The following is a 27544-nucleotide window of genomic DNA, read 5'->3' as shown; positions in this document are numbered from 1 at the left end:
CACGCCCTGCTGATAAACAATTTTTGCATAATTCTTAGAAATTATTTGTCAAAGTGTATAAGGATTTTTAAAAAGAGATTTGCGACTCATATTATCAGATGCATGTTTTTATAGCCTTTGACCAACCATATAAGAGTCCTAGTAAATCCTAAAGCTTCAAAAAGTAGTCATCACTAAAAATACCTTTTGAAAAACAACAGCTGAAAATGCTGTTCTCAATGCTTTACATAAGCTTAATTTGATTTTTTGATAATTATGTCTACTTCTTATTCTATTGACTATTTTTACTTCTTTTGAAATTTAACTTAATGTAAATTAAATTTTTCTCTCCCTCCCTTAGTAATGTTTATCTTTTTATATTAGTTTCAGGAACTCTGTAATTTATCAGTAATATATATTGTGATGTTTGTCACTGAGCATTTAATAGCATTGTAGTGAGCTGTTCGTCCCTTCAACAAGTGTTGGTCCTCCACTGTAATAAGATCTTGGATAACAAGATGAACAAGGAATAGTGGGGAATGTCATATTGATATTAGGATGAATCTATAGATGATAGCAGCAATTATGGGTTTTAAAAGTTGCTACAAAGGAGCCATGATATGGATGAGGATAAAACTTAAGACAAAAAGAAAGGTAGTTGTCAGATTAGAAAAGCCCTTAAAAAGCATCCTAAGGGTTTTTATATTTATTCTGTAAACAGATAAAATAGATGTTATTTTTCTAAGAAAAATTTTAATATAAAATGCATTTACTCTACACAAGTACATATGGCTCTTCATATCATCTGTGAATATAAACTATTTGTTATTTTCATTACTTTTTCAATATGGATGAATTCTATTTTTTTGTGTGTGCCTGATTGTACCATCTAGATGTTTTCATACACTGGTAAATAGAAATGAAGAGAGTGGACATCCTTCCCTTATTCCTGATTTAAAAGCTAAACCAATTAAAATTTCACTACTAAAAATTATTTACCTGTATGCCTTCTATGTTTGTTCTTTGTAGGTTGAGGAAATTCACTTCTAGTGTTCAAATATTTTTTTATAAGGAATGGAGTTGGAATTTATCAGATATGATTTCTGCATCCATTTGGATTAGCATGCATTTTAAGTTTTTTATTATGGTTAATTAGGTTGATTTATTTTCAAATGTTAAACCAACTATGTATCACAACTTTAATAAATGCCACTTGGCCCTGATGTTCTATCCATTTGTATATTGTTGAATTCACCGTTAAAATGTTCTAAGAATTTTTGCCTATGTTCATGATCCATATTGGTTTTTTCTTTTCTTTTTGTAAGACAACATTATCTAGTTTTGGCAATAGGGTAACTTTAGTCTCATAAAAAGAGTTTGTAAGTACTATAATTCCTCCTTCTCAAATTTCCAGAAAGGTTTGCTTAAAATTAATACTAAATTTTTCTAAAGTGTTTCTTAGAATTCGCCATCGAAAATACCTTGGTCTGGTGATTTTTGTTGTTTTTGTTATTGGAAGATTTTTATTATAAATTTAACTTACTTAACAAATACAGGACTGATAAAGTTATATAATTATACTAGAGTGAATGAATGTTTACTTTGGTGGCTTATGTATTGCAACTATTTCACATAAATTGTTATATTTATTACTGTAAATTTGTCTATAGATTTCTTGTTTTGTCCTTTTAATGCTGGTAAAAAATTGTAATGTAGTCTCTTTCATATTTCTACCATTAGTAAGTTGTACTTTCCCTTTCTTTTGCTTAATCCTGACCAGTTTTGCACTGGAATTTATTCAATTATATTGATATCATCAAATAATTCACTGTTTTAGTGATTTTCCTCTTTGATTTTTCTATTTTTTGCATCATTTCTCCTATGAACATTTTGCCTAAATTATTATGTTTGCTTTAGGATTTATTTTCTCTTACTTTCTAATTCTTAAAAAGGAAGCTGAAATCATTGATTTCAGATTTTTCTTCTTCTGTAGTTAGAAGTTTAGTTTTATAAGTTGCCATTGATTTTAGATTTTTTTCTTTATTTTTTAGGTGTTTAGTCTTGTGAATTTTCTTCTAAGGACACATCATATTTAAATTAATTAAGATTTGTTTAGAAAGAAAATCTAAAAGGCAGCCCAAAAGACAATGATATGGGATTTATAGTGTACCAATTAATTATGATAGAATATGATGCAAAAGAGAAAAAACAATACAAGAGAAGAACTAATAAAGATAGGAGAAAAGACAGCAATATTTAAAGTCTGTATTAATAAAAAATTAAATTGTGACACTTTAAAAATATCAAAAGTTAATTTGTCACCAATGGACATACTATAAAATATAGTAACAGAAATATTGCAAGAAGAATAAAAATTATAGAAATTTGACAACTATTTGTCTTCTTGAAGTATACATGCAGTTGAGTCAGTAATGCAATTTATATGTTTATAGATTTTTCTTTCACCATTTAATTTTGGACAATTTCTGTTGTTACATCTTTGAGTGTATTAATAGTTTATTTTGCAATGTTTTTAATCTGTCACTAATTCTATCTATAGGATTTTTTATCTGAGAAATTATGTATTTCATCCCTATAAACTTATTTTGGTTCGATTTTATTTCTCCTATGTGTCAATTAAATATTTTTATAATCTACCTTATTAGATATATAAATATTATAAAATATCTACTCATTTTTGTGTTTTTAATGAGTTTACTTCATTTTGATCAGCCTTTATTGATTTTCCTCCTTATTATGAGACTGTTTTTTCTTCTACTGATTCCTTGGACATTTTTTTCCACCTTTTAACCAGTTGAGAAACATTGCTAATTTTGCCTAGTTTGGGAATTCCTGAATGTATCCTTAAAATTATTTTGGCCTTTTAAGTTCCTGCTAAAGCTTGTTTAAATGAGACAAGAATGGTAGTTAGTATGGGGTTCATTTTTTCTCACTGGGGACAGATTTTTCTGATGATTCTAATTAGGACTTAGTGAATTTTGAGTTTCTAATGTGCTTCTTGGCCACAGGATCTAGTTGTAGCCCTGTGTGAACTCTAGACTCTGTTCTCTACTTTAAGTGGTCCGTTTACATCTTTGGGCATTTCCTCACATGCCTTCAGTAATCAGTACTCCAATATAAAGGAGGTCTTCTGCATGTGTCCAGAGTGTTGTCTCTTCAGCCTTCTGTCTCTAAAATATGCCCTGCTATTTGAAGAGTTGAGAGATGTTTCAAGTCCATTAGTAATAGAGATAAAATTTTCCTTTGTAGGGTCAATACATACAAACTCAATTGAAAATAGGCAAACATGTGCAAAGAGTTAGCTAGCACTGGAAAATATAAATGAGGCAATATCTTATGTGAGATGCTGCTCAAAATGAAGCCAAACATCACTACATAGAATTTTCAAATTAATAGAACACTGTAAAAGTCATTGGGCTTGTTCTGAGGAAAAATAAATTTTTCAATGGAGTTAGTTGTTAAACAGTTCTATCACATACATACCTGATACTGAATTCAGGGTATTCTACTATAACTTTTTTATTTTTTTTAAATTTTGAAACAGGGGTTTTTTTTTAAGTTACTGAGGGTCTCCCTAAGTTTCTGAGGCTGACTTTGAACCTAGGGTCCTCCTACCTCAGCATCCCACGAACTGAGATTACAGTTATATGTCACAGCACAAGGCTTAGTTTTGTTTTTTTCTTAAGTAACTCTACTCAATTACTGAGTGAGTAAAGGGTGATTTAAAGAAGAGTTTGGGATTAAGATACTTAAGGTAGACAGCTGGGTTTTTTTAAGCATTGTGTGGATCATTCAGATGTGGTAAGAATTTCAAAAGACTTCTACAGAAAAGCTTAGCCATCTCTAGTCTTGAAAAAAAAAAAAACTAAATCAGTGTTACCCTAAATACTTATTAAAGAGATTTTATGAATGACTATAAGTTATGTTTTTCTTGAAATAATGATGAAAGCAAAAGAAAATATCATCAAACCATAAAAGTGTAAATTAGGACAAATCCACTGAAATAAACATTTTGTCACTATGTAATTCAAACCTGTATTAATATTTTGATTTGTCAGTTCTCAATTTTCCTGAGGAAATGTGCTAAACTGTAAAAAGGATTTTATGTCAACATGATGTTTATTGTAGCAACATTGCTTTTTAATTGTAAAAATTCAAAGATAAGTCTGCCCCAAGATATGGTAAGAGCCAGCCAGAAATTAATCAGCTTAGCCAGTCATTTGAGGATAATATAATCATTGAAACATTTAAAAAAAAACTATGTAATAACTTTGAGAAATTTAAAAAATAATATTAAGTCAACTAAGAAGGATGACATATAGTCTATAATTCTTAATAATCAAGTTCAGGTATCAAGGATCTGATGATGGTAATGTCCATCTTTGGAGGAGACTGGATTGGTAGAAAGAATAGCAGTAGTTGTGAAGTGTGAAATAGAATCTAATGGAGTAAATGAGTCCTACCTGTCACTCATTAGTTATATTTAACTTCTTCAAGCAACAGACATGACATATCTTCCCCATTGACTTCCTCAACTTTATAATTGGGTATTGATATCAATATTATATAAAAATATAGTTTGAATAAATGAATTCATAACCACAAAGTATTTAGATCAAATTGAGAATCCTTAAATATTGTATGTAAATTAGATAAAAGATGATCTACATTTGTATATATATTTTAATATTTTTTAAACTATTTTGAATATTTTTCAATATTTTTCATGAATGGTATTTTTATAATGGAATCAGGAAAAAAAGTAAATAACCCATGAAGACTCACTTGTCAAAAACTCTTACATTTTGTTTTCTATTCTGTGAGAGTGAGGGAAAAGCTAGAGAATTTCATTTTCCAAATTTAGCTCCAATAGCAAAAGGATTTACAAATTTTATGCTCAACCTGACAGAATTGCCTAATGCTCCTGTCTCTGCTCATGTGCTGTGTTTACTTTCCTCTCCAGTAACTGCTGTATCACTGAGAAAAACAGACTCTAACTTTCATATTTGGGCTTATGTAAATTATTTATGTTCTTGGCTAAAAAACCTCACAACAATTTTGAAATCATATTTAAATCACTTAGTTCAGTATATTTTTATGCTACAACATTATTTAATAACTTTCAAGAGTAACTTTGCTTAGAGAGTGAAAAGCACCACAGTCCAAAAATCTCTCTTCTATAAATCCTTAAAGGGAATGCATTATTTTAATGATTAGACAATAAGGTTAAGAAATTTACAATTAGTTTTATTTATTTTTTTTTATTTTGAAACAGGGTTTTTTTTTTTTAAGTTGCTGAGGGTCTCCCAAAGTTTCTGAGGCTGACTTTGAACCTGAATGTCTCAGTCAACATTCTCACTGATATAATCCAAGAAAACTGATCATACGACTTAGAGAAAGGAAGATTTATTTTCTCAGAGTTTTCTTAGAGATTTCAGGCTTAGTCCATGTGAGGCCATGGTCTTTGGATCTCAGAGCATGGCAACAGAGAGAGGGAGAGAGAGCAAGGGCTCTATTCTTATATCATGGGGGACAGAAGCAAGAGAGTATAAGCAAGGCAATTCAAAGACAAAGTATAGTCCCTAAAGCTGCACTCCCAGTGACCCATTTTCTCTAGCCACATCTCATCTATTACAATAGAGTTATGTACCGATGAGATTGCAGCCTTCATGACTTAGCTATATCAATTCTAACAGTTATAGATGGCTATAATCTGTAATATATTCTTTTGAATGGTGAGAATCTGATCCCTATTTAACTGAATTGAACTTTTAATAATTAATCATTCTTCTCTACCTACTTGTCTACTATGGCCATGACTTAGTATCCTTTCTTTACAATCATCAACTATGTTCATCTGAAACTCCTCAACTTTTAGGAAAGAGAGTCTTAAAATTATTGTAATAACCAGTGGAGGTTATTTTAATAACCTCAAACTAATGTAAATAAAAGAAGGCATACATCAGCGCATGTAACTTAAAACTGTAAAGTTTAGTTTGGTTTCAAGTACAACTGAGTTCGGGGGCCCAAATAACCCATCCAAGAATTTTGTTTTTGCAAATTTTTCCACATTCCTAAGTTTCTGTAACATTCATAAGCATGAGTTTTGTCCACTATCAGTTCTGCAAAGGTGATGGCATAGGTTTTAGAGAGACCAAAATAGTGCCCAGGTACAGCATAAAAGACATGATTTATTAGGGAAAGCTTGCAGGAGTTTAGTGTCCTAAGAAGAATTCATTGGTGACAGGTTGACAGAAACCAGCTCCATCCCTCAAGGTGCTTCACCATCTTTTCTAAAGCATTTATCTATTTGTGGCCAGCTGGTGTAGTGAAACATTCTTTACACAGTGCCTTCAGTTCCACCCCAGTCATCACTAAAAGAGGTTCTATATATTAGGCTGAAGAAATTGTGACATCAACAACAGCTTGCTTGCATGATCAACATCCCAAAAAGCAACTGTCCCAGAGTCCATGCAAGAAAGTAGCTCTCTACAGTTAACAGTAACTTGCCCTAGTTCCCAATGTGCAGAAGACAAAGCCAGTGTCCTTCAAGATAATATGTCTGTACTTCTGGTCCAGGCTCACTTTCATTGTTCTTTTAAATTGAACCAGTTTTGGGGAACAGAAAGGGGGTATTCATTGACATGCTATTTTACTCTCTGATTTTTCTTTAGGGTTAATATAGCATGTTGGTTGTATGTGGTCACAAGAGAACTCTCAGTGCCTCCATGTTAACATTAAATTTACTCCATGTACAGTGGACAAAGTCTTATTTTTCTAAAATCTAAAAATTAGAATTGGCTTATTGGCTATGAGTGAAATTTTGGAGGGAGAAATGATTACATGCACATTGCTAAACATTACTATGAACAAGATTATAGGAACTTTACCAAAAGGACAGGTCTGGGGTACTATACAACTTCAAAGTCAGAAGATGTCCTACTTATGTTAACTCTGTGGACAAAGAGTAGATAATGCAAATTAGTGTTTGGCTACAAAAAAAGCAATTAATAGATGAAGAGGCAAATTAAAATGTTAAAAGTGCACTCTAGTGAGTTGCTAAATTATTTGTGCACATTATCTGTATCCATATAATTCTTTCCCTCTATTTAAATGGACTGGATGATAAACAAGTGTATAAATGCTGTACATACAGATTTTTGTACATTTTGATTGGGTTGAATTTGCTAAATCAGAATGCAGATTTTATTTCCTACCTCAACCATCAACATTAACTGTTGTATTACTTTTTATCTATTAATATTTTATGGGGATCTTGTGGCTCTCTACTCATATTTGACTTGAAGTACAGTCTCATTTTTAGATTTCAAGACCCAGCCTAAACCACACTAAGTCACCACTTCCATTTTTCATTGAATATAGTCATATTTATATCCCACGAACCCAGACCTGTTTCTTTCCTTGTGTGTCTGTGGTGAGAAAGTGAGCTCAGACTTGTTCTTCATCCTTGCCTCACTTCTTCTGATCTCCTCTTTAGGTTATACTAGAACTGGAGAGCTGAGAGGTAACCTGAAGAAAGAGGATACATAATAGGATCCAGTTGATAGGCTCCACCTAGCAAACACACCCTCTGTTCATCTTATCGTCGACTCTTCACAGAGGCCTAGAAAATTATTGAGAGATTCCATTCCCACTCATACAGCATCCTTTCCTTATTAGAGGGACAATTGTCACCTGATCTCTTACGTCTTCCATAACTTGATACCCTCCACTCGCATATCCTGGGAACACCTATCACCAGCTTCTCTCCACTGGATTTCCTTGTCTTGGCAGGCAAGACTCATAGACATCTAGCATCTTCTCAAAGAGAGATCATGCGTATACTTTTCCTATGTCTATTCATTATCTGGAAACCATTGCACATCTCTACTGTGACAGCAGATCTCAGTGGCTTTCTTTCTTCTTTCTTCTGTTCTTGCTTAACCATACTACTCCAGCCAAACAACTGACCTTAGGCTTCTCTAGATGAGATACAGTCACCCTACCTATATTTCACCACAGAGTTTTTCCAAATCTGGGAGACACTTGTTAGTGTATCCTAAGACCTTGCTCACTAAGTTGAGCTTTATGTTCTTAGTGCAGAAGAACTCATAATAGCCAGTGGTGGAACAAGATGGCTAACTATGCTTCTTACAAATATTTCCATCAATTTTTTTGGGAAAAGTCTTTATTGACTAGGAGTAGTTATGGGACATACCTCCTTTCCTGTGGGTAGGGGAGGAAGGAAAATAAGAGAATATCCTCTTCTATACATTCTTCTGCTTGAGGTAATTCTTCCTCAAGTATTTTTTTTTTCTTTTGTATTCTGGATAAATGATGTGACTAGTGGTTGCAGTGATGTTCTTATTCTCTTCTAGTAAATCTCACCTGACTGTGTCTAGCACAGAGGGAGCATTAATTATCCATCTTTTAGCTTTTGGGCTTCCAAGAATATTCTGACATAACAGGAAGGGTACTATTTCACATTATATTTATTATGTGTGATAACTTTCATGCCCATTAACACAAGCAAAATACAAAAGATTTTCTTTTATGCAATTATTCCAATAACACTTTGAGGCAGATACTATTGCACTGTTTTATATTTAAGAAAATGAGTCACAGGAAGGTCATTGATTTGTAGAAGCCCTTTCACTGGGACCAGGGCCAAAGCTTTGATTCTCCCCGTTTCTAATCTGTGATTTCCTCCATTTGAATACTTGCAATGAATTTATGCATGAATTTGTTGGTGAAGTATGAGTAATGTAAAACCATACTGATGTTTGTTTCTAACAATGTGGAAATATTTTCAATTTTCCACATGCACATAATGTGTGTGCATGTGGTATTTAATATGTTTCATTTATATTGTGCTATTTTTTTATTCTACTCCTTGAGCTTTCAATCACAGTAAACTTGATATATGTTTAAAATTGACCACTTATTTTGTAACTAAAACTTAAATATAGTCTGAGACTCTTTCTAGACACTTTTAAAATCACACTTCTTTCATGAATCCTTGTGGTAAACAAAGCACCCTGTGCCAATCAGAGACATGACTTGCATCTGACCTGTTCAGAGCCCAGGTAGAAATCTGTCCTATCAAGTGGATTGTGTTTTTCTACTTGAGAGGAACAGCAGCTGGGAGCCCCTCTGCCCAACATAGTATAAAGCAGACCTGTTCCCAGCCCTCCCTTCAGAAATCTGTCCACCGTGGCACCAAGTCAGCAGAGGCTAGGATGGCCGGGATACTCAGCACTCTGGCAGGCTGCGGTGTCACGGTGCCAGGGCTGGGTAGATTTCCCAGGGGGCTCTCTTTGTTTGGAAGTGTGCTGTCAACACTGCTCTCACAGCAAAGACCTGTCAGTCACACACACAGCCACTTACCATGACTTGCATTCCCATAAGCTGGAAATTCAGAGTTGGCTGCATATCCACATCATCTGTGTCCTTCTTCCCTGTATCTGTTAATGGAGCAATTCCTCAGCAGAAAAGAAGGACTCAAAAAAGATTCTCTCCCTGTTTCTCTTTTGTCTGGAACATCCAAGCTGAGAAATCCATTATTGTCTCTTTTTACCCCTAGGCTTTCTACCAGGGCTTGTTCTACAATTTTTATTAGTGTGCTTCCCTGGGCTTGCGTTTCCTCTCACCAATCTTTGAAGCTGTCTTATATGTGGTTTGTTGTCTTCTCTGCTGGAAAGTGATATGGCTCTGTGGGAAACACTGGAAAATATTGGACATTAACTGTGTCCTCTGAGCCATGGAAACACATAAATAATACTTTAAGTGTATTGGTAATAATTAGCGCAAGAGGAAGCTCAGCATTAAGAAGAAAAGAAGTTGAGGAGGAATGGTTGCATGCATATAATCAAAGTCAAAGACAAAAAGGTATATATATATAGATAGATAGATAGATAGATAGATAGATAGATATAGATATAGATATAGATATATATGAATAAAAAGTCTTGCCACTGTGTTGAGTGAGCATGGGAAGAAATTAGAGACCTGTTGATACTGCTGAGAGAACCAAAGTAGAGTGACCTGCCAGCGTAACCCGAGATCTCATGGTGAGAAGTTATCATGGGTACCACAAAAGCAGGGTGGCAAAGTGCACCGAGGTGGGAGCTTAAGAATTACCACTACAGTGCATCAGTGCACATAAGAATTCTTCCCAAGTCTAAACTGCTGCTCCAGTAAAGCATCTTTAAATCTTTGTTAAATAACACATAAAATTCCAAGATGTTCAGTGTATTTGTCACTATGATGGTCATTTGATGGTAGAATTTTATAAAACCCATAGCAGTGGTCTCAATGATATTTTGGAATCATACTGATACCACTACAGTTTTTGAGCAGTTTTTTATATCTGCATATATTAATAAATGATGTGGATATACTCTTAAACTACTATATTAGATATATTATAAAATGTACAAGTTATGTATGCTAAAGGTGAAGTGTGTGTGTGTGTGTGTGTGTGTGTGTGTGTGTGTACATGCACATACATATAAATTTATAGTTAGGAGCCAGATGCAGTGTGTGCATATCTATATCCCAGTACTTGGGAAGCCAAAACAGTAGGGTTACAGGCTTATGGTCAACCTCAATTTGCAAAGTCTTTAGCAACTTAGGGAGACCCTGTTTCAAAATTAAAAAAAATAAAAGGGGCTGAGGATGTAGCTCAGAGATAGACTGGCCCTGGGTTCAATCTCTAGTACCCCTCAAAATAGCAAGTAAAAATAAGTGTATAGTGTTGTGTGTGTCAATGTAATTTTTCTCAATTTTTCTTCTTAAATCTTTGCATTATCACCTTACTTCACTCTGAAAACCAAAGAATACATTTTCTCTTGATTTCAGTTGAAATGATTTTCAAATTCATTATTGCTTATGTTTACAAGGATGCATGATGCCTTAGTATTATTTATCTTTTGCTTATGGGATAGTGAAGATGTGGGCAGTTTAAAGCAATTTGAGTTCCTTTAAGTAGAATTAGCTTGTCCATTCAGCCTCACTCTGGAAAATTGTAAAATTCCAAAGTAAAAGTGAAAATGCCAAATCTAGGATTCCTGCTGGGTACCTCATATTGCTTATTTGCCCCTCTTTATCTTTTGTTTTCTAGGAAACTCTTACTCCCTAATTAGCCCTATAGTTTGAAGACACATGCAAGTTGCCTTTCTTCAGCTGACTTCTGGTTTCTCATACTGTATCATGCAGCTGCTGACATCTGGTTCCTGAAAAGATGCAAAGTAAACTGGACACCTCTCCTATTTTCTACCACATACAAAAAAGAAAAAAAAAACGTGAACAAAGTAGGATTTCATTTTCATGCATTATCAAATTCTCTCTTGTAGCTATTTGTGGACATGTTAGGGCTTTGTACAACACTGCCTATGTTTTATAGGGTTTTGAAAATTTTGCCCCCAAAAGTATAGTTTCTAATCATTCTACTCCTATACTGTTCTGTCTGTTTTTCTCAAAGCTATTCTTTATGGAACTCTGTTTTGAAGCTGAATTTCAGTATCAAGAGTAAGCATCTCCTTTGTTTTTCTTGTTTATTACCATCATACTTTGGGGTTCTGTGATGCTAATGAAAAGATATCCTGCTGCATTTTTATCTTATTTTACAATTAGATGCTCAGCTACATATTCAAAAAGACTCGCTCCTGATATGATTGACTGGACTTTTTAAAAAGTTGCTTTTTTTTTTTTTTTGTAGTACTGTGCTTAGAACTTAGGAGCATTCCACTTCCAGCCTATTTTTTATTCTTCATTTTGAAACAGGGTCTCACTGAGTTGCAAAGATCTCACTAAGTAGCTGAAGGTGGCTGTGAGCCATGATCCTCCTGTTTTAGCCTCCCTAATGCTGAGATTACAAGCATGTGCCATCACGCCTGGCCGTTTACTTGTTTTTACATAGGTTATTTTTGTGTTATCTCAGGTATGCTTCATATTGGCCCATTAGCATTTGCATTAGGTTCTACATTTTAAACTTTGGGCAGAAACTTTCTTGCCTAATGTTACAGTAAGCTAACAGGGGTGGATGGTATTTGATATTCAAATCCAGAATAGTCCGGCATAAAGAAAACATAATTCAATCTTTTTTCCTACAAACTTTTAATTTCTTCATGAGTATTTTATGTTCCATGGTACTAGGAATTGAACTGAGGGGCAATCTACCTATAAGCTACACTCCAGCCCTAATATCTTTATTCATCTATTTGTTTGTTTATTTATTTATTTATTTATTTTGGTACGGGGGATTGAATGCAGAGACATTATACCTCTGAGATACATCCCCAGCCCTATTTCTTTTTTCTTCATTTTGAAAAGGTGTATCTTAAAGTTGTGGAGGGCCTCACTAAGTAGCTGAGGCTGGCTGTGAACCTGTAATACTCCTGTTTCAGCCTACCAAATACTGGAATTACAAGTGTGAGCCACCATACCTCTAGCCTTATTGAATACTATGAGCCTACTCATTAGTAAAGAGAGAACATCCATAGAGCTAATTTAACATTTTAAAAGTACTCAGGGTCTGGGTGCTTCATGCCTGTAATCCTAGTACTTGGGAAGCTGAGACAGGATGATTACAGGTCAAGGACAGCCTCTGCAATTTAACAGAGACCCCTAGCAACTTAACAATTTCCTGTTTCAAAGCAAAAAGAAAATAAGGATGGGGATGTAGCTCAGAGTTAGAAAACTTCTGGGTTAAATATTCATCAAAATAAAAGTAATCAAGGTATAGTGAATTCTGAATTTGTTCATTGTATTTTTAGAATTAATGAGAAATTGTTTGATTAAATTACTGGTCATGCAAAGATTAGAAAGGTTAGATCCAATCCCTATACATATATATATATATATATATATATATATATATATATATATATATATATATGATATATGTTGGGGATGGAACCCAAAGGCTTTCTACCTTTGGGCAATACTTCCAGACCTATTTTCTATTTTATTTGGAAATAGGGTTTCACCAAGTTACTTAGAGCCTCACTAAGTAGCTGAGGCTGGTTTTGAACCTGCACAATCCTCCTGTCTCAGCCTTCTAAGTAATGGGATTACAAGCATGAGCCACCACACCCAGAAAATCTATTGGTTTTTAACTTGTTTTCATAATTAGCGTCATTGTGGCATTATGCTCACTTTATGACTAATGGTGTTTCCCCCAAATTATCATCTCAGTCTATCTGCAGCACCCCAGTAAACCATGCTAGATGGTAATTTTTTCACATGTTGTGTTTGACCTCTATCTTGTTTCCCCAGTAACATCTTCCATTGCCTAAGGGCATTAGATCATTTTTCTACTTTGTTGTACACTCCTTAGGGCTAAGCATGCAGTAAACTCTTACTAAGTATCTGTTGAGTTGCTGAAATAAATTTCAGTAGCATTTGTGGATCACTGAGTGGACAGAGTTATGAGACCACACTCAGATCATCACCTTTTTTAGACTGAATTTATTTATAAAATTCATGAGTTACACAAAATTCTCCAAAGGGTGCATTTAGCTAGGCTGACCATATGGATAAAAGTAGTCACAAGGAGATATAAATCTTGCTAATGAAAGAAAAGCAGAGAGGAGACTAACATGAAGAATGTCTCATCTTATATATATAAAAAAAGTAACTACTGGGAACTAGCCTTTGTGTGAAAGTCTTCAAAGAGAATTTAATAAGACAGGACTTCATAAGAGAAGAATCCCCAAACACTGATTGTGCAGAAGTGATGGATATTTCTTGTAAAATTTTCTAGTGCATTAACTTTATTCTTTACTGTTACTTTGAGGATGCTGAATTCCTGAGTGTTAATACTATAAATCTTCAATAGCAAGAAGAAATATCAGTCAATAAATACTTAACAACAGTATAAATTATGTAAGACAGAATAAGAGGGTATTGTAAAGAAGCACATAGACTAATGGGCCTGCTTAGAGAATGCAATAAAGACTAAACGTCCTGAATCTTTACAAGTAGGGTTACATTACAAGAGAAATCATCCTTACAAAATTATCTTACATTTTGGTAATGATTTTAGTAAGCCAATGGGTGATATATGTAACACCACTTGGTAAATGTAATCCAAGTTTTCTTAAGTATGCAATCTATAGCATAATGTTGATCAGAATTTGGCTTTTAAATGTACAGCAATTAGATAAACTGCAAGCAACATAATGAGAGTTTATATCTCATTCAGTTTTAAATATCTTTACTGACTTTATACTATTGAGTGTATGTGTCAATTTATGCATTTGTTTTCTCATGCTTAGGTTCAATATACTGAATAAAATTAGTATTTTTTTCCTAGATGCATCATTTTTAGTGTTTTTTTTTTTTTTTGACTAAGCAAATCTATCCTCAGAAGAATAGGAACAAACTGACCATATGATCCAGCAATACCACTTCTGGGTATCTACCCAAAAGAAAAGAAACCAAGCTATCAAACTAATACCTGTATATTTATGTTCATAGCTGCACAATTCACAACTGCCAAACTATGGAAACAGTCAAGATGTCCATCAACAGATGAATGGATTACAAAATTATTGGATACGCACACAATGGAATTTTACTCAGCCATAAAGAAAAACACAATTACGTCATTTACAGGGAAATGGATGGAACTTGAGAACATTACACAGGGACAATTATAATCAAATAATGAATTATTTACAAACAAGTAATACTATGATTAGTGCCCAGTTATATCCAGTTATGCAATATCAGTATATGTTTTCTCTACATTTACTTCTGAGATCTGACAAATTATAAACTCTAAGGATAAACATTAACACCTTCCTCAGATTCCCTAATATGAAAGATTCTCATGGAGTACTCTAAAACCACTCAGTAATAGCAGTTTCTTAGTTTGTAGTATAAACGTCAGAAAGAAATAAACATGGGAAATACAGGAAAATAAAAACCAAAGTGGCATATTGTCCTTAAACTGAAGTCTCCCCATTCCTTTCATAATCAGTTTTAAATGATGAGAACATAACTTGCTTTTAAGGCAAGGGCAGTTGGCAAACCTGATTTATTCCTACAGACTGCATGATTGATCTTATTGTACAGGTGATGACTCAACTTCCCCTTGACTGGATGCTTAAATGTAGGCCTTGTATGTAATTGAAGCTATAGCACAAAATATACCTTGTGGCCAATTTATCTATGCTACATCATCTGTTATCTGAATATTGGTGGGCTCTTGGTCAACCAAGTCAAAATAAGATCTCCAGAGCCCCAGTGGCAAGCAAACTGCCAGAAGATTGCATCATATATGAGTATGTAAAACAAATTAAGATCTTAGGAAGCCCAAGAGTTATAAACTTATCTTCATTAATTATTTTATTCAAGTTTATATCTATACTTGATTTATACCCAATCAAGTCAAAACAGAGGCTAGTAATATGCCAGGAATTGTTCGATTATTACCCAATGGCCAAATTGAGAGTGTGGCCTATTTTTGAAATTTATCAGCTTTCACTTTACAGTGGTTAAGTGGAATAGTTCCCACACAGCCAGGGTGATTTGAAAAGCCTGAAATATTGACTCTTCTGAACTTTAAAAATTTTTGCTGGCTAAGGGTGGCACATACCTATAATTCCAGTACTTGGGAATTACCTCCCTGAAACAGGAGGATCGTAGGTTCGAGGCCATCCTCAGCAATTTAATGAGATTTTGAGCAACTTAGCGAGACCCTGATCAAAAAATAAAATAATAAAATAAAATAAAACGGACTGGGGGTGTAGTTTGGAGGTAGAATGCCTCTGAGTTCAATCCTCAGCACCAAAAAAGAAAGTTTGCTGACCCTTGATATATGTTAATCAATTTATAAATTATCAGAGATAAAAACATAAGTAGTTATCCTGTTATATATCCTCATTTAACCAAAGCGAAAACTGAAGCTCAAGAAGATGATAGTTTTTAGTGATACAAAAATAATTAGGCATATGGCACAATAGTTTAGGCTATGAACCATTTCTTCCTACCTGATCAATTAGTCCTTGCACTCTATATGGTAGAAACAAGTAAGATTTCTCATTCAACTGCTTACAGAGGGCTTTGTTAGTATGCTTTGCAATGGTATTAAAAACTTTTAGAAAAGAATGCTCTTATAAAGTGTAATACAACATGGCAATTGAACATTTAATTACAGTAATTATCTTGATTCTTTTAAACCTTTGTCTTCCTTTCTCTAAATAGTTACCCCCTAATGCCTTTGTTATAGCTAATGTGAATATTTTGCCATACATTTCCTAGTATCTTTTTGGGGGAAATTATATATATTTATCTTTATCTAGAGAAAACATGTGTAAGCATAGTTCAAATGTTAGTTTCTAGGAGCTCCAGAGACCTGCAATACTAAAGTTTTGCTGTCACTTCCACAAATACTGAAATATAATTTCTCAAATTTCTGTAAAAATATATCGTGGCTGATGTTTCATAATTGAACAGCTACGGTTTTCTTTCAAATGTGTGTGCTCATCTCTTTGCATTCTCAGAGTTAAGTTTGAGTAATTCCTCTGAAGAGTCTTCTGATAATCACTGCTGACTTACGCAGCTGCTATCTTTGTGGCTCTCACAGAGTTAAGGATTTGTTTTGAAAACTGTATACTGTTAATCTCCAGTGAGAGCTGGAAATGTGTCATAAACTGATGGACCAAGTGGAAGGAAGGTGCCACAGGTTGCTTAATTTGACTTTGTAATGGTCACAGCAGCAACCATGTGGCTGCACTTGGGTGACAAGACATGACTCCCTGCTCAAAGTCTCAGTTAAGTAACATGAGTCATTGCTAGAGATCTGTTATACCACTTGTACCTCTAGTACATAGTACTATACCATACTTGTAAAGCTTTGTTTAAGAAAGGGTAAATTTTATGTTATACATTCTTACTACAATAAAATTTTAAAAATTGTATAGACAAAAACATTTTGTATGGCTTAAAACAAAAAGTTCATTGGGCACCTATAATCCTAGTACTCAGGAGGAAGGCTGAGGCAGGAGGATTGCAGTTTCAAGGCCAGCTTCAGGAAGTTATTGAGGCCCTCTACAACTTAGTGAGATTCTTTTTCAAAATAAAAAATAAAAGAGTTGCGGGTGTAGCTCAGAGGTAAAAACTCACAGGCTTTGGCTTTCATAACCTTTTCATTGAAGTATGATACTTATGCAAAAGTTAGTGTCCAATTCTACTTATTACTACCTAGTGAATAGATCCACTCAACTATTCAGATCAAGAAAGGACACAATGCCAAAAGTGCTCCTTATGCCCCAGCGGACCAATGCCACCCCATAAGGGTTACTGCACTTCCTGGGTGGGGTCTGTCACCACACCCTTGGTTTAGCTCATTTATGGATTTCCTATTTCCTTGATTGTCTGCTTTTGGCCTGGTCAGTATGCACTGAGCTGCTTAAGTCTGTGGATTGGTGTCTGTCATCATATGTTTTCAGTACTCTCACTCTCTCCTTTCCAAAAGATGGTCCAGCCGACTGCAAGCTCCGTCTCATCTCCACTGTGTCCTCCTGTGTCTTTTCTCTAGCCTCTTCTCTATGCTCCAGTCTGTGCTTTCTCTACTGACTTTTCAGTTCAGTCACCCACTTTGCAGCCCTTTAACATAAGCTGTTGCATGTAATTTTAATTTTTTCAATTTAATCATATGATTTTGTAGTTTTTGAAATATTTAACTTAGGTATTCGTTTATTTGTTTGTTTATTTGTTTGTTTGTTTGTTTGTGGTACCAGGGATGGAACCCAGGGGCATTCTACCTCCTCATTCTGGGCTACACTCCTATCCCTATTTTTTATTGCTTAGTTTGAAACAGGGTCTCACTGAGTTACAGAAGACCTCACTAAGTAGCTCAGACTGTCTGTGAACCACTATCCTCCTGTCTCAGCTTCCCAAATGCTGGGATTACCAGCATGTGCCACTATGCCCAGCTCTTCAACTTATTTTAAAATCATGTCTAATAATTCATTGTGCAGATGAATGATTAATATTTAAATCATTTCATTGGGAAAAGAAAAGGCTCATGTTTTCATCCTTTTTTGGTAGGTCAGGCAATTTTTGTTAAACATCTCAACATCGAATACGAATAATTGTAAAGAGGCAGGGTGATAAGATTTTTCTCCATAGAGAATTGTTTGTGTGTGTGTGTGTGTGTGTGTGTGTGTGTGTGTGTGCATGTGTGTTACTAGGGATGGAACTCAGTAGCCTTCTACCTCTGGGCTACACTTCCAGGTCTATTTTACTTTTATTTGGAAAACAGGTCTCACCAAGTTGCTGAGGCTGTCTGTGAACTTGTGATTCTGTTGTTTCAGACTCCTAAGTATTGAGATTACAAGCTCGTGCCATCATGCCCTGTAGATTTTTTTTTTAACTCTAGAAACTGAAAATCATTGAAATAGACTATGGTGCATGGTTTGTTCTTACTCCTAAAATAATCCTTATTCTTTTCATTTAACCTGAGTCTCTGCTACAAGCTTGGGGTTATTAACAAGTTTCTTGCATTCTGTTCTATCTAGATCTCCAATTTTAGCTTAAATTTTATACTGATGACAACATACTGTAGAATCTTCTCTGTCTTTTACTCCAACTCAAATTTTTAAATATTTACTTATGGTAAACTATAATTAATATTCACTGTTATATGTTATCAATATTCATATTTATTAATTTTCATAGAGATACATTCTTTTTTCCAACATTTTTGCTTTTACAAATAGTATTATGAATGTTCTTGTGTTTTTTCCCTATTCTATTAGGAGTTAACCAAGGGACATTCTGCCTCTGAGCTATACTTCTAGCCCTATCTTACTCTTCGAAGCAGCATCTCACTAAGTTGCAGACATCCTCACTAAATTGCTAAGGCTGGCTGTGAACCTGCAGTCTCCCTGTTTCAGCCTTCCAAGTATTGAGAGATTAAAAGCATGTGCCTTAGTACATGTCTTCTGATACACATACACGAACATTTTTTTAGGTATATACTTTGGGTACAATTGCAAACTCATGTGATATGAACACATTCATCTTTATAAAACAATTCCAAATTGCATGTTTATCTTGTATTATTTTTTCTTCCACCAGCAGAGTGGTAGAAGAAAAAGAGTGTGTTCTTCTTCAACCTCACAAACACTTGATATTCTCTGAATTTTCAATATGTATCAACTTCTGATTGCTCTTCCCATGTCTTAAATAATAGCATTTTCTTACTCACTTAAAAATTAATTTTCACCTCATTTTTAGGTGATAAATCCTTCCCCATTATTATATGTTGCTCCTTATATTTTTATGTCTTATAAAGGAATATTTTAGCCCATAGTTTTCTCAGTTTTATATTCATTTTTAATTGTTTTCTTGGTAACCACACCTGGATATTTCATAATCAATAGAGTTTTCTTGTGTCTAAAGCTGAAATAATCTTTTCTATCAAAACTTTTCTCCCATAATCCCTAACTCAATAGATTTTACTACCAAATGTCAGTTTGCTCAAGTCTAAAATCTGAGTACTATCTTGAATGTCTTCTTTCCTTGACCAACTATATCCATTACTGTTTGTTTTATCTATAACATTAATCTACTTACTCCTTTGTATCTCAACTAAAAATATTCTATAGCTCTTGATCAGTTAAAAGTACTGTGCATGGGGACTGCCTCATTATAGGACATCTTCATACCAACCTCCCACTAAAAATATGTTTCATTACTGTCTTAAGTATAATAGAACTAAGAAAAATATAGACAACCATCTAAATGTTAGCTTTATAAATCATATCACATTGTAAAATTCACAATGGTCTCATAAAGACAGCAAAATCAAAGTCAAGAACTATTTTGACTATCTCAGTGTAACAGATGTGCAGATAGATGGCAGCACTTTAATTATAGCATTTCTTTCCGCCTAGCTTCCTGTTTTCCTGTCTCATTATCTTGTTTTCACTTGTGGATATTTATCTGGTCTCCAAACTGAAGTCTATCTGTTCCTCACTCCCTTTTAATAATGCAATATTTTGGCTGTCTATTTTTTTGAGAAACGTAATTGTATTTTATTTCAAAACAAAGAGTCTTAGTTTTTTTCTGGCAAGCTCTTGGTAATTATACTTTCCTAACAACTTTAGTCTACTTGCATCTGTCTTACTATTCTTTTATTCCAATTCTTTCATTTCCTCTCTTATTCCATGCTCTCCAGAAAAATATAAATGTGATTTATCTTCCTGCATATATCTATTTTTGTGGAGAAAATATACTGTCTTCATATCAATGAATAATTAATGTGAGCTCTCACAATGTATTATCAATTGATATATGACTTATTCATTAGTGTTGTTAAGCTCATTTTGTATGTGTTTATATATGACATATATATGATATATGCATATATTTATTCCTAAGAGATGGATATATTCTTGTGCCAACTCCATTATTTAGGGCATATAACCCTGGCTATTTTGTCAAATATATTCTCAAAACACAGCAATTTAATCCAGTTGGTGTTATCTCTTGGTTATGTAAAATTCAGTGAGATATTTTGACAGGTAGCACATACTCCTTCTGTGGATTTGACTCTGAGCTCCAGGGCCCAAGTAACTCCCAAATTAATCTAGAAAATGAGTGATATAAGAATATGAAGGATTACATGTAAAGCTTTGTTTGTTATTGGACTGACAGTGGGTGTGATAGATATCAACTCTATAAACATTAAATTAACCAAAACTTCATAAGAGACTGATAAATGTCATCTTCTATAACGAAGGCTCTGCTACAATGATGACACAGAAACTTAGACTTTCAACTGTACTCAAACATCTATTCCATATATCTTTAGACCATAATTTTCATTTAAATCTTACTGTATGTGTACACCCCTTGATAATTTGGTACTACTTCAGAGATGCAATATTTTATACTAAAGAAAATACTCAAGAAGAAAGATAACTAGTGAATTCCTCAATGAATTTATATTATTCTTATTTTTAATTATTTCTGTTTTAAAATTAATTTTTATTTTTAAATACTTTTAATCTTTTATATTTATTGGTGCATTGTATTCATATATCAAAATGGGATAAAAAAAAAACACTTGTGTAGACATACATGCACACATCACCCAGTCAGCCCCTCTCAATCTCTACCCCATTCCCTCCCCAACCCTCCTCCCCATGCTTGTCTTAGTGGTTGATATCCATATATTTGTTTAAGTACATCATGAGCTTTAGAGAGTTTCCCTTATCCCCCTCCCCTGTCCCATTCCTTCAGTTAGGTTGCCTTATTTGCTCCTCTATAGGATCTCCTTTTGCACTTGGAGTTCTCCCTATGACCCATTTCCCTTCCATTATCTAAAGTCTCTTTTGTGTTTGGATTATTCCCTGTCTTCCACGTATGAGATAAAATATATGATCCTTCACTTTCTGTGACTCTGTGACTGCTCATGTCATGTCACATAATGTTCTGTAGGTCTATTAATTTTTTTAAATGAGATAAGTTTGTTTTCTTTATTGCCGATTAGAATTCTGCTGTGTGTATATCTCATAATTTTTGTAGTCCGTTTATCTATTGATGAACAATTTGGTTGGCTCCATGATTTGGCTATTGTGAATTATGCTGCTATAAACATGAATATCCATATATCACTATAATATTCTGATTTCAGTCACTTTGGAAAGATACCCATGAGTGGTATAGCTGAATCATATGATGGATCCATTCCCAGTTTTCTGAGGAATTTCCACTTTGCTCTCCATAGTGGTTACATCAATTTTCAATCCCACCAACAGTGTAGAAAAATTTCTATTTCCCCATATCTTCATTAGCATTTATTTTTGCTTAACTTCTTGATGATTGCTATTCTGACTGCAGTTAGATGAAATTTCAGTGTAGTTTTGATTTGCTTCTCCCTGATTGCTAATGATGTTGAACATTTTTTTTTCATGTATTTAATGACATTTTGTATTTATTTTGTGAGGTATTTAATTAGTTCAATTGTCCATTTCTTGATTGGGTTGTTTGTTTCTTTAGTGTTAAGTCTTTTAAGTAGTTTGTATATTCTAGATATTAGTACTTAAATTGACAAATAAAAGTCATATCTGTTAACATATGCAACATGATGTGTTGAAATATGTATACATTGTGGATGGCTAACAAGAGCTAATTAACATGTGTATTACATCTGTTACATCTTTCATATTATATGTTCTTGGCTTCAAAGAAGTCATCTCCAGATTGCTTGGTAAATTATATTAAAGATTGGATTATCAAATGTGTTTTTGTTTATGAGTTATTCATTCAGAAAATATTTTATATGCATATATTTGCATCCATATGGTGTTGTCTAGCAAGAAATACAAGAGAAGATTAATAATTTAAATTTTAAAAAAGACTAAGATAACTCTATGGTAGGAGACTAAATTACTCAGCCTGGTTTCTACAATGATCTAATTCACAGGTCTTTACTATTTCACTTTTCCTGTGTTAGCATTGCCTTAACCCCTCATCAGCTTTGGCTCATCAAATATTTGCATGTGCAATAAAAAAAGCTGTTACAGACAGTTCGAATTTAAAGTAATTGAGATAATTTGGTTTGGTTTTCATTACGTGTTCAGTGAGTCTATTCCAAGAGTAACATATGGATTCAATAAATCACAAAAGAAACCCCAATGTATTATAAATAAATCTATAAAAATGTTAGTGTTTCCTGAAGTTTTTCCTCTTCTCAAACTATTTCCTTAAGAATATATGATTTCCAAGCTGGGCATGGTGGCGCACACTTGTAATCCCCACGCTTGGGAGGCAGAGACAGGAGTATTGAGCAGGTCCCAAGCCAGCATAAAAAAGCATAAAAATAGGTCTGGGCGTGTAGCCCGTGGGATTGTAGCCGGAGGTAGAAGGGGCTTCCAGGAACCCCAGTACCACCAAAAAAAAAAAAAAAAAGAATATACGACTTCCAATTATTCCATCTTACCATCAGAGTGATTAATTTAATATGAAAAATTGACCATGTTTTTTTTTCCCGCAGCAAAACTTGGAGTCGCTCCCTATGATTGCAAGGTGATAGGGAACCCCTGTCAACCGACAGTCTCTATCTTCAGTGTTATATTACAATAGTATTGAGTTAGTTTCAGAACAGGACATTTTGTTGAATTCCTCTGCTTTGGTTTCTGCTGTTCTTGCTATTTAAAATTCCTATTCCCCATGACATACTTTCTAATTTCTACTGACCATTCACAGAAAGTTAATATTCTCTTCCTCACTCAGGCTGAACAATTATTTCCTTCATGTGTATTTCTGTGCAATGTATTATATTATTTTGGATTTATTATCGAATGTGCTTCCTATCCTTGTATACTATAAGCTCTTGGAGGGCAAAAGGGGATAATTAATTTATTATATCTAATATAAAGTGATATTCCTAATAAATGGCAGGTGCTCTATTAATATTATCTATTGGATTGAACTGAACCAATATAAAACAATGAATCACATAGAAAAATAGTGTTGAATGCTACAAAATTATTATAACATATTTACTTAAGTAGAAGTCATTTCTATTTCTAAATAATGTAAAGTTTCAAATATTTCTTACTTATTAGACAATTGTAATTATAATTTAGATCCTGAATTCCAGAATCAACAGTAATGTTTTGACAAAATGATAATTGAACCAGTTCCTCTGGGACAAATTTGTCTTGAGGCCAAGAGCCACACATTTAAAAATTCTCTTCTCTAATCAGAATTAAAAATAATATTGTCCATTGATGAGGTCTCTTAGACTATCCAAAATCAAAATTAGGCAGAGATATCAATTATGGCCAAAGTCATTACATAATACAGGCAGAAAGGTAGATGCCTAAAATTTCTTCCTTTTTTAGAAAGAGACATTTAATATTTACAAACATATATGCATAGTGACATATCACTTTATTTGTTTTTTGCGATATTCAGGATGGGACCCAGGAGCATTGCACCTCCAAGATACACCCCTAGTCCTATTTTTTAATCTTTATTTATTTATTTATTTGTTTGTTTATTTATTTATTTATTTATTGGTGGTACTGGGGTTCCTGGAAGCCCTTCTACCTCCAGGCTACACTCCCAGACCTATTTTTATATTTTTTTATTTGGAAACAGAATCTCTTAAGCCAGCACAGTTGTCTTTGAATGTGCACGATCCTCTTGTCTCTGCCTCCCAAGTGCGGGGATTACAAGCGTGCGCCACCACGCCCGGCCTAATCTTTTTATTTTTTTATTTTTTGAAACAGGGTCTCAATGAGTTGCGAACCGTGATCCTCTGGTCTCCACCTCCCTTAATGCTGGGATTACACTGTGTACCACCACACCCGGTTAATACATCACTTTAGAATGTACCAAGTTATCATTTGACAATGGCTACTGTCTATGCCACAGTAGTCTGAGTGGCACGACAGTTACACATTAAACCTGCCAGGACACCAGCAACTTCACATCTAAGGTTCACTTCAGATTCATGCTACAGACTGTTCATTCCAGTCAGCCTCAGATCCCAGACACCTCAGCAGCAGCACCTGCCTTTCTCTGTGATTAGATTTCACACACCAAAAAAGTCTTCTCCACATCCTTCAGAATGTAATGCACATAAAAAAAGACACGAATGACAATTCTAGGCCATGTAAACATCTATGAGGCTCTTTCTCATAATAGTGAAGACTCATGATAAAGCGAGACAGCATCAAGGGATTTCAGCTACTCATTCACTTAGAGGAGTAGAAGAGCCGACCCAACCAGTGTGTTCATAGTACAAAAGATGTGATTGATCTACTCATGTTTCTAAATTTCGTGACATGAAAAACATTGCTTGGAGCCAGGCATACCTATAATCCCAATACTTGGGAGACCGAGACAGACAGGTCACAGGTTCAGAGCCAGCCTTGGCAACTTAGCAAGGATCTGATCTCAGCAAGTTTGTTAGACCCTGCTTCCATATATATATATATATATATATATATATATATATATATATATATATATATATATATATACAGCTGATGAGGGTGTAGCTCAAAGGTAGGATGCCCAAGGATTTTTACCCCCAGTACCAGAGAGAGAGAGAGAGAGAGAGAGAGAGAGAGAGAGAGAGAGAGAGGGAATAAATAGAAACATTACTGGATGGCTGGAGGTCAATAAAGTGCAAACATATATAACACTTATATTTATCTCAGGGTCTCAAAATGTTTCACATTCTGTCTAGTCTTTGCCACCTTTAGCTATGAGACCTTTGAAAGATACTTACACTCTACATGCTACATTTTCCTAATCCATATTAGGAAAATCCATACCTAGAAAAAATTCAGACTCTTACTATTCAGTTATTGTAAAGATTCAATAGAAAACAATGTAATTCTTGATAGTTGTCTCTTTTGTTCTTCTTGGTAATATTTTATTCTTTTAATGTATTTCATGGGTGCATTGTAATTGTACATCATGAGATTCAGAGTGTTAGAAGTATATATGAACGCAAAATTTGGTGTGTTTTATTTCAAATCCCACCTCTATTCCTCCTCCTCCCCATAGGTATTATGGAAATTGAAATTAATAACATCATAGCATTATTTAAACTGTTATCAATCCAAAGTTGATCTGTCTAGGGAAGTTTGGAAATGAAAGAGAGGACGAAATATGTAGATGGAATAACAGCACAAAATATTGGTATTAAGATTTTTACCTTAAAATCTTTCTTCCAAAAAAAGTATATATAGAAAGAAACTCAATATATAAGGCTGATTTATACCTACTTGCTAAATTGAAGTGGGAATGGGAGGGTCACAGTCTCACCTAATTGGCCCTTCTACCTCATGCTGGTTCACTACAGCTCTCTCTGACAGGCAGGGCTTTCACATTTTCAAAACAGCTCAATCAAAGGCAATGATTTAATACCTTAGTGCAGATCCACTTTTAAACAAGCAAGAGGCATTGGAATACTTAGTGCATTTTTGTTCTAAATTAAAAGCCGACATTCTTAAATTCAATCGTTTGTTTTGATGATGTATTTGGACCCACTTCACAATTTTTTGTGTTATTTTTAATATGTTGTGCTTAAGTAATATTTTTTTGCCTTCTGATTTTCTAATCAATTAAGTTCTCTTTGTTTGGGACATTATGCAATTACTGCATAAATTTTCCAGGTATGGGTTTATTATTTATGCCGCTCATGAATGAATGACTTTCTTTCCTCTGAGAACTTATTTCTTTCTTCAGTTAATGAAATCTTATAAATAATTTCTCTCCAAATAATGCCTTCTGTCAAAGCTATTTTATACTTTTATGAAGTTGAATTTGAAGCATATTGATCATATACTACCTCCCAAGCTTCTTCACCCTCCTTCATGATTTTGTTCTATTCTTGAGCTAATTTTCTCATTTTAATCCTTTCACCGAAGTCTGCAGCTCAGTTTAATCTGCCTACATTGTTAAATTTTATATATATATATATATATATATATATATATATATATATTTAAATATATATAGATATGTATATATATATACATTGTACACCATATATATATATATATGATTATATATATACTACTTCTCCATACATGTTATATTAGTGAAATTGGTTGTGAAAATGTGTATGGATATAACTTTATTTGAACTGTTCCATTCCTCAATCCTCGTTTTGAAATAGAAAGAATTTAGTCAGGTGTGGTGGCTCATGCCTGTAATCCCAGTACTTAGGAGGCAGAGACAGGAGGATGACAGATTTCAGACCAGCCTCAGCGATTTAGCAAAACCCTGTTTCAAAATTAAAATTAAAATTAAAAATGGTGGTGGTTATAGTTTGGGGGTAGAATGTCCCTTGGTTTAGTCCTCAATACCCAAAATAAATAAGCAGAAAGAATTTAATTATGAGTAGTAATAGGCAGGGGAAATATAAATTTAGATAAGGAACTATATTTCTAGGTAAACAAACCAATATATACAACATTTTAAGTGGTTTCATATGTATATATTACATAATATAAAGATTATTTCTTCTCTCCCTGAATTGGGAATCTAGAGATGTCATTCTAATATCTTGCATGGATATCCAGAGCTGCGAGGAAGGACATTTTATATGATTACTCTCAAATTTGGAGAGCAGCTGAACTTATTGGATGGAAAGTGAGAGCCATCCAAATGTGTCTCTAATTGAATCATTCCCTACTCTTCTCCTGCTAGGCTTTCAGCTGTTGTTTTAAAGTAGATTTTGAATTTTAGAATTCCCTCAGCAAAAAAAAAAAAAAAAAAAAAAAAAAAAACTTCATGGCAGGGAAAAGGAATAATCTATACTTTCAGAACCTTGGTTATTGTCATAACCACCTACTACTTCTCTTGGTCTTTTCTTCTCAGTATGGTTAGAAGCATCTAGTAGGTTTTGAACAGTTACTTGAAGGCTGTGCAAGCTCTACACCCCCTAAGCATTTAACCTCCTCTCTTCTGTTTCTTGCCATGATTCAAATAGTAAACAACAGGTTTCTTTCCTTTCATCCCGATATATACCACTATGCTTTACATCTTGACTCCA

The sequence above is a fragment of the Muscardinus avellanarius genome, assembly GCF_963383645.1.
Source record: "Muscardinus avellanarius genome assembly, chromosome: 16".
Taxonomy (NCBI): domain Eukaryota; kingdom Metazoa; phylum Chordata; class Mammalia; order Rodentia; family Gliridae; genus Muscardinus; species Muscardinus avellanarius.
Note: the sequence above shows the minus strand (reverse complement) of the source record.